The sequence below is a fragment of the Eptesicus fuscus genome, chromosome 20, assembly GCF_027574615.1.
Source record: "Eptesicus fuscus isolate TK198812 chromosome 20, DD_ASM_mEF_20220401, whole genome shotgun sequence".
Classification (NCBI taxonomy): Eukaryota; Metazoa; Chordata; class Mammalia; order Chiroptera; family Vespertilionidae; genus Eptesicus; species Eptesicus fuscus.
The window spans coordinates 3,990,838-3,998,880 of NC_072492.1; the positions used below are offsets into that span (position 1 = coordinate 3,990,838).

At 48.4% G+C, this 8,043-nt stretch overlaps 1 pseudogene; it reads left to right on the plus strand.

Moving 5' to 3' along the window:
* The first annotated feature begins 216 nt into the window (after positions 1-216).
* On the plus strand, positions 217-3,093 carry LOC103300570 (phosphofurin acidic cluster sorting protein 2-like; annotated as a pseudogene).
* Positions 3,094-8,043: the final 4,950 nt, after the last annotated feature.

The window sequence follows — 8,043 nt, forward strand, 5'->3', positions numbered from 1 at the left end:
TACCATCCTGTGGGGTTACTTTAGGTCTCTGAGTTTGCAAGGCCATCAGGTTAGCATGTGGCCCCTGAGGTCACTCCTGTCCCACCTCTTGCCACAAATCACTGAGTGCCTGGGGATTCAGTTTGAGCTGCAGCCCCACCCCACCTGGTAGCTTATGAGCTGTCTCTGATGGAATGTGCCCCCTCTGTTTCAACACAGCGTGGAAATAAGACCTCTATGGGGCCTGCAGCTACAGTTTCATCACCACCCGCAGACCTAGACAGCATTCCCCCTGCCCACAACAAACAGGTGCCCATGAACCTCTTTGCTACTTGGGAGGTAGATTGCTCCAGCTCCTCCTGTGTGCCAAGGCTGTGCAGCCTCACCTTAACCAAGCTGGTGGCCCTAATGGTCCTCCAAAAGGAGATCACCTCCTTAGTGATTGCTGAGGGAATTAAGGACTCAAAGTGCATTCTGAAGTCTGATCAGAGGCTGCTGCCACCCAGTGAACTATTAAAGACTGACCTGGTGCTGACCTTCTCCCTGCAGTACCCCCACTCCCTCTGGAGGGAAGGCAGCTAGCTGCAGATTATGCTGCAGCAGAAGCATTGTCTAAAATCCAGACCATCCCAGAGTATAAGATGCTCGCTGTGAGCACCATCGACATGGCTGAGGAGATGCATCGACCCCCGAGGATGGCCAGGTTTTGAGCCCCTACACCACCATGAGAGAGGCATCTGCCCACGTGGAAGACTTCAGCATCTTCTCCTTGTCCAAACAGTCCATGGACCCTGAGGATAACACCCAGCAGGCCAGTCCCATGGCCAAATCCAGGGTTCATTACACAGAGAGGGAAGATAAAATCTTCTCTGAGCAGCAGGCCATCCATGATCCAAGCAGGGGCAGGACCCATATGAGGAGAACTTTGATGTGGGAGAAGCCAAGAATCAGCACAAAGGAGTAGTAAGAACACCATTCATAACCAGGCAACAAGATGCCAACAAGAAAGTTGGGGCGTGGCTGTGCAGGGTGCAAGTTTGGGAAGAAGACCTGGACCTGGAGAAGGAGTCTTCAGAGCATGTCCCTGAGGTGCAGGAGGACCAGGATCTGCTGTATGACCCACTAGAGAACCTCAGTGACAGTGGCCCATGATAGTGTCCTCAGTACCCTGAAGCCCTGGCTCTGGCCATACTTGGAAGACCTGCACCCGCCCCCCAGCTTTCTGTTGGAGATGGAGAGCATCCACAGTGCCAGAGCCAGAAGGAGCCTCCAAGTCCAACCCATGTGCCTGAGAAGAAGAGCCACAAGCAACCAAGGAACTGTGTCTCAGACTCAGTGGCCCACAGCACACCCACTCACGGGAGAAACTGGCAGATCCCTAGGACTGTCAGGGGCAGAGACCTCAGGAATATTTGCATAGCTGTTCTCAGATTAGGAGACTCAGGGAAGACAACCCCAGGAACTGAGGTCACTTCCAATAGAACTTGAGACCCCCGTAATCAGGCACCCACATTCTAGCAACCACCCAACCACCAGTTCACTTGCCAAGAGTCATTTGCCAGTGCAAGATGTTCTCTTGCTGTGTTCCCAGTGATTGGTGTTCTTGCTTTCGGAGACCCAGAAAGGATAGTGCACAGAAGCTGCCACTCTGTGGGCGTGTCACCAAGACCAAGTCTCTCATCCCCTCCACCAGATCTCAGGGGAAGCAGGCGAGCCCCTGGGGCTGGAGCACTTCCCCAAAGGGGTGGCAGTTGGCAAAGCCAGGAACAAGTGGTCCAACAGATAGGATGAAAAGAACTGCCGAGACCTGCCCAGCCAGCTGCAGATCCCCAGGAAGACAGTGAAAGTCCAGCTAAACCACATCCTCATCTCTGACACCAGCTGCCCAAGAACGTCCTCCTCCTCAATGCCTGCGACTGGCAGGGGCAGTTCCATTCTGAGTCCTGCAGCAACACATGCTGCCTGTGGTGTGCACCTGCTCCTGAGGTCCAGGCGGCCTTCAGCTCTCATCATCTCATGGAAACAGAGATACTGTCACCACAATTCCCAGCCGCTGACCACAGTGAAGATCGTAGTGGCAGGGGCACAGCACTACTTCAGCACTGTGCTGTGGGTTTTCATGGAGCAGCTGTGCAAGGACCTTCTCAAATGGCAGAGCTATGTGTGCTTCCTGGTCATCCCACTGGTTTAACACCCCATGGCCAGATACCTGTGCTCCATTGATTACTCCACAACTTCTTCTAAGTCCTGTCCTGGCAGGACCTGTTCCACAAGCTGGAGGCCCGTGAAGGACACACTGGGCATGGTGTTGAGAATCAATGGTACATCCAGGAGGCCAGCTGTGTCCACCAGCTGCCCATCAAGGAAGCCATGTTCATGTACAACAGAAGAGCCCCAATGAGGAGTCCTTCCACTTTAATCCCTTCATTGGGTTGGTGGCACTTGGAATAGTGGAAATGTCCCCAGCCCTGTCAGGAGACACAGATGGGCTGCAGTGTGCTTTAGTCCACCCAGCCATACAGATCTGCGGCCAACAAGGAGGCCTTGCCCACCCCATCCACCTCCCCCAGGCAGGACATTGACACCAAACTGATGGGGCTTAAGGTAGATTATTGGATGGCAGCCCAGCCCACAGACAGGAAGAGAAACTCGTGGAAGAAGAACATGGCTACCACCAAACACACACTCAAGTGCACCTTCCACTCTCTCCAAGTCACCAAGCTACCCACTATGTCCATGACAGTGATCACCAAGGAGATGAAGAAGAAGGTGCTGTTTTTGCCCAAGAAAACCAAGGACAGGGACATGGAGTCCAAAAGCAAGTGCATGGATGGCATAATCCGCCTCGTCTGCAGGGCCAAACACTAGCAGAACATGCTGCTGGTCCTCATCAAAGGTGTGATGTGAAATGACCTGAAGTTCTTCCAACTGGCAGCCCAGAGGTCCTCCCATATCAAGAACTACCCCATCTGCACCTCTGGACACTCAAGTCCACCTTCTAGCCTTGCCTGTGGCCCTGATGACGCCAAGTACTGGGGGGAGCAATTGCTTTTCTGTTACCATTTCAGTTTAGTACAGAGACTGACCATAGAAACACACAGAAAAACTGTTTGAACTGTGAATGTGCTCCCAGCCTGGAAACTAACTTGGTGACACCCACAGGGAGCCTGTAACTGCTCTGCTCATTAACCAGCACGTTCTGGTGGGTGGGAGGTCAGAAGAGACGGGCAGTGCTGAGCTGGAGAATCATGGAAGATGTGTTTTGGCCTGAGGACCCGGAACATTCCCATGAGAACTGTACTCATATTATCAACCTGCCCTTCCTGGAAGCCGCAACTCTGCTTCCCTGGGGAGCCGGCTCCATTGTGTGCCTAGACTCAGAGCTGGACAGCCAGAGGCCAAGGGCTGGCTCCCATTAGGGGCACTCTGAGCAGAAAAGGGAGCCAGTCAGACCAGCCGCGGTCTCCAAGCTGCCAAACTTCAAAGTGGCCCCAGCACCACTCACTCGGGGTTTCAAATAAACTTAAAGCCCACAGACAAAAGAAAGGACCATAAGATGCAGACTGCCCAGGCACCCCACCTGGACGAATTGATCAAATACCTGGTGCCCGCCGTCCTAGGCAGCGACCCCACCTTCATACCCCCCATCCCTCTGTGTTAATACAGAACAATTGCTGCTAACCAACGTGTGTGGGACCAACCATGTACTAGATGAGACCCTGCTCCTCCTCAGCATAGTAGTCACTCAGCCACCTGCTTGCTTTGAGTCTTCAGGTCACTGCATCTCTCTGAGTGTTTGTTCCACTGAACACTGGGTAAAATGAGGCTCGGCCTCATAGGGTTATTGTAGGGACTCCATGGGGTTCTCCCTAGAAAGTGCACTCTGGGTGCCTGGACAGTGGAGAGGTCTGCTGAAGGGGCTGTGGTTGTGCTAATTTTCCATTTTCTCTCCCTCTTGACAAAGCCTCTGTCTCATTTGTGATTCTCCTCTGGGTCTTGTGCTAAGCTATTTTCTCTTTTGATAAAGACATTAGAGATTCCATTAGGCATCTCTGTCCTGAGTGAAGGCAGATTAGAAACCCCAGGGGTGAGCAGTGGGGCCTCAGACTCACAAAGCTATGTGAGATGGGGATGGTTTGGGCTTATTCATTCAGCAAATATATTAGAAGCCCTACCAGGTACAGACATGTCTCTAGGCACTGACCATAATCCAGTGCACAGAGCAGACCATAAGCCTACATTCCAGAGCTTCCTTTTATTCAGGAGAGATTCAGTCACAGTGGTCTGCACAGGCAGGTAGTGTCCACAGGTTGGTTGATGTGACATCCTCCTGGCCTCCTGGATGTATCTCTGCATCTTCCCATGTTTTGAAGAAGAGAGTGGACGTCTGGACCAGCAAAACATGTGAGTTTAAAATCAGAGCCATGAGGAGAAAATGACAACTGTGATTTTGAGATGCTGGCAAAATCCTGGATCCCACACGTTGTGGGATTTCTGTAAGAGAACACAGTTTTGAGGGCTTCTCCAAGTAAAAAGAGAGGGAGACAAAGAGCTGTGCATGTGGTTTCTGGTAGTGTGGGTGAGTGGGGATGGGAGGGGGCTGGGCCACACAGAGAAGAGCTCCCAGAGGCTGGTGCTCAGGTCAGTGCCCATGGTCTGCAGTCTGGAGGATTTCCTGGGGTGGGGGCTTGAACTGGGACTTCAGTGATGGAGATGGGAGGTTCCCTTCCTTGGAAGGCACACAAAAAGCAGTCATGGTGGTAACATGTTCTCTTCCTGGATCTACAGAAGCAGCTCCTGAGCAAGATCAAGAAACACCTAAAGAGGAAACGCCAACTTAGTGCCCTCTCCAGAGCCAGAGCAGGCTCCAGGTATAGCTGTCCCTGAACTTCCAGATGTGGAACCACCTGCAGCTTGTGAGCAACTCACCTCAGCCTCTGCGAGGCCTATTGTCCCAGGTCCTGGAGGCAGCCTATATCCACTGTCTCCATTAAAAGAAGTTTTTTGATGTTTGTGTTTATCTTACATACATACTTTGAATTTTATTGATTTTCCTATACTATTGAGTAAATTGAAATGCATTTTGAATAAAATTTAATAAAATACTATTAAACATCAATTTAATTTAAATGATTCAAAATTTAATTCTTTGATCCTTCAAAGTGTCAATTTCAACATCATTAAGTACATTCACAATATTTGGCAACCACCACATCACATCACATCCCTCTCCAGAATATTTCATCCAGACCAATCCAGGTGGGAGCCAGTCATTGATCATCCTCCCCACTCAGCCCCTGACATCCCTCATGTCTAAGTTTCCCCATGGATTTATGAATTGTAGGTTTTCAAGGAAATGAAATCATAGCATTTGAGGACTTTCCTGTCTGGCTATGTAATGAATTAGATGAGAAGACTGATTGTGATTTGGTGAGAATAAAAACAATTTTTATTAAGATGGAAAATCCCTAAAAGGTGAACATAATGTGTAAAAAGAAGCCCCCCATATTAAATATTTGCATTACTTTAGGGTATGGGCCACATTGAGAGTTATGACATGAGAGTTGGAAACCATAGGGAAATGCCTGGGTCTCTGAGACACCTTTAAAAGCTTTCTTTCTTGTACAGGCTTTGTTTTCTGTTTCTATTGTGCATAGTATGAAAATACAGAAGTCAGATATTTCCCATTATCATGTATTAAGTAATAAAATATATGTTTTTTTAATGTTTTAGTAAAAATAATGTTTTTAAATGTTTTTATTGATTTTAGAGACAGAGTAAGGAAGAGGGATAGAGAGATAGAAACATAGATGAGAGAAAACCATTGGATGGCTGCATGCCTCCTAAGGGGATCCAGCCAGCAACCCAGGCATGTGCCCTGACCTGTATCTAACTGGGGATGACTTGGTTCATGAGTCAACACAATATATTTAAGCCACAAGGGCTGGGCAGAAAAAATAATGTCTATTAGTTAAATAAGGATTTAAATGTGAACGAAAAGATGACACACTCACTTTCTACCAAGAGATAATTGCCAGGAACAAGAGGTTTCCATCTTTACATCTCAGTGCTGCAATGTGCAGGTTGTTCTTGGGAGAGGGTATCAGGACTGTGCTCTTGTGTAACCTGACATCTCCACAGGTGGGCACAGCACAGCCTTGTTCCCCTCATGCATTCTTAGTGACCATCACAGGAAAGATGTGTTGTTGCCTAGCTTGTGTGCAGCTACCTGCTGAATGGGACTTTGCTTTGAGGGACTATTTTGTTTAGAGCTCCTTGTTAGCATTGGCTACATGGCCACTGGCTCCTACAATAAAGACTCTCTTATACACTTACAACTTCTCAAGGCTTCTTCGTCTTTGAATACCCGGGGACCCAGAAGCTCCAGCCCCTGACAGAGGGGCTCGGACTTAACAGTTGGCATAGTAGGACAGGATCAGGACCTGTGCTCCCACCCTTGTCAGCAGAATGGAGCAGTGAGTTCCTGGCAGTCCTCCACAGCCTCCCTGGGCCACACAAGTCACCAGCCTCCTGCCTTTGTGAGCAGTGCCTGCCCATCGGTCTAATGAGCAGAGGGGAAGTGTGTCGCCTTCCTGACACTCTTGGTTCTGCACACTGTGGGGTTGGAGAGAATGAGCTTCCCTCACAGGCAAAATTCTTGTGAAGGAAAACCAGGCATATGGGCTAAAACCGCGGCTCTGTGACCTTAGAGACTCCCTTTCTGTGGGTGGGCTTGTTTCTACCTACTCCATAAGGACCCATGACCAGATCATCTCTCCATGGTTCTTCACATTTAACTACCTTTGGTTGTGCTAGTCTGGATGAACTGTATCCTAGGACAGAACCCAGAAAATATTTCCAGAGCATTACCACTACCATTCCCCCACTTCATCTAGACTCTGAGCATTTAGTACTGCCCCGCTGACTCATCTCACCTATTACCCCAAAGGGTAGTCTATTACCCCAGGCCTTGGCAAACTTACCCCTGAATATTCATCCCAAACTCTAAAGGGTTCTCTCCTTGGAAATTGTTTCCTATTTTCTGCCTCTCCTCCAAGGCCAGAGGTTAGTTACAATGTTTATCAGCTTTTTAAAAATATATATATTTTATTGATTTTTTATAGAGAGGAAGGGAGAGGGATAGAGAGTTAGAAACATCGATGAGAGAGAAACATCGATCAGCTGCCTCCTGCACACCTCCTACTGGGGATGTGCCTGCAACCAAGGTACATGCCCTTGACCGGAATCGAACCCGGGACCCTTGAGTCCGCAGGCTGACACTCTATCCACTGAGCCAAACCAGTGAGGGCTATAACAGCTTTTTGACAGTAATTTGCAAATGGTTTCTCTAGCTTGCCATTTGTCTCAATTTGATGGATATGTGTTTTGCTAAGTAGATGTGTTACATTTGTTTGTGGTCAAATCTGTCTTCTCTTATGCTTTTTCATTTGTGACTTTGAGGTGAAAAGATGTTTTCCATCTTGTCAGGAAGACAGGCTAGGTTGTATTGTGCTAACAAAGCCCTAAATCTCAGAGGTTCACAGCAGCAAAGATTAATTCATAGTCATGTGACTTCAATGATCTGATGGATCAAAAAGGGTTCCTCTATTTCAGATTGTTCATCTTTTCTCTTATCATAAGGATGAGAATAAGGACTTTGAAACTCTATATATGTCAGAGTGGAAACCAGAAGTCGACATTTTATTTGACTATGGCCTGTGGTGGACATGACTTCTATTTCCGTTGCCAATTTCCACATCTAGGTGGTTCTGGGGAGTGCGGTTCAGGGCCCAGAGTGAGGTATCAGCACATCTAACTGGCCTGGCCACAGTGATGATGGTTCTACATGGACATGTGACTTTAGTGAGTTTAATAAAATACCTTATATTAGTGATAAAAATAATTCTGGATGTTCTCAATTAAATGAGAACAGCCAGAGAGTGAGAGAAAGAGACAGAGCAGTTAGCCTGTTAATAGCTGGGAGCCAGCATACTGAAGGCTTTAGGGGTTGGGTTCCAGTCAAGGGCACATCCCTTGGTTGTAGGAAGGCTGGACCCTGGCCTT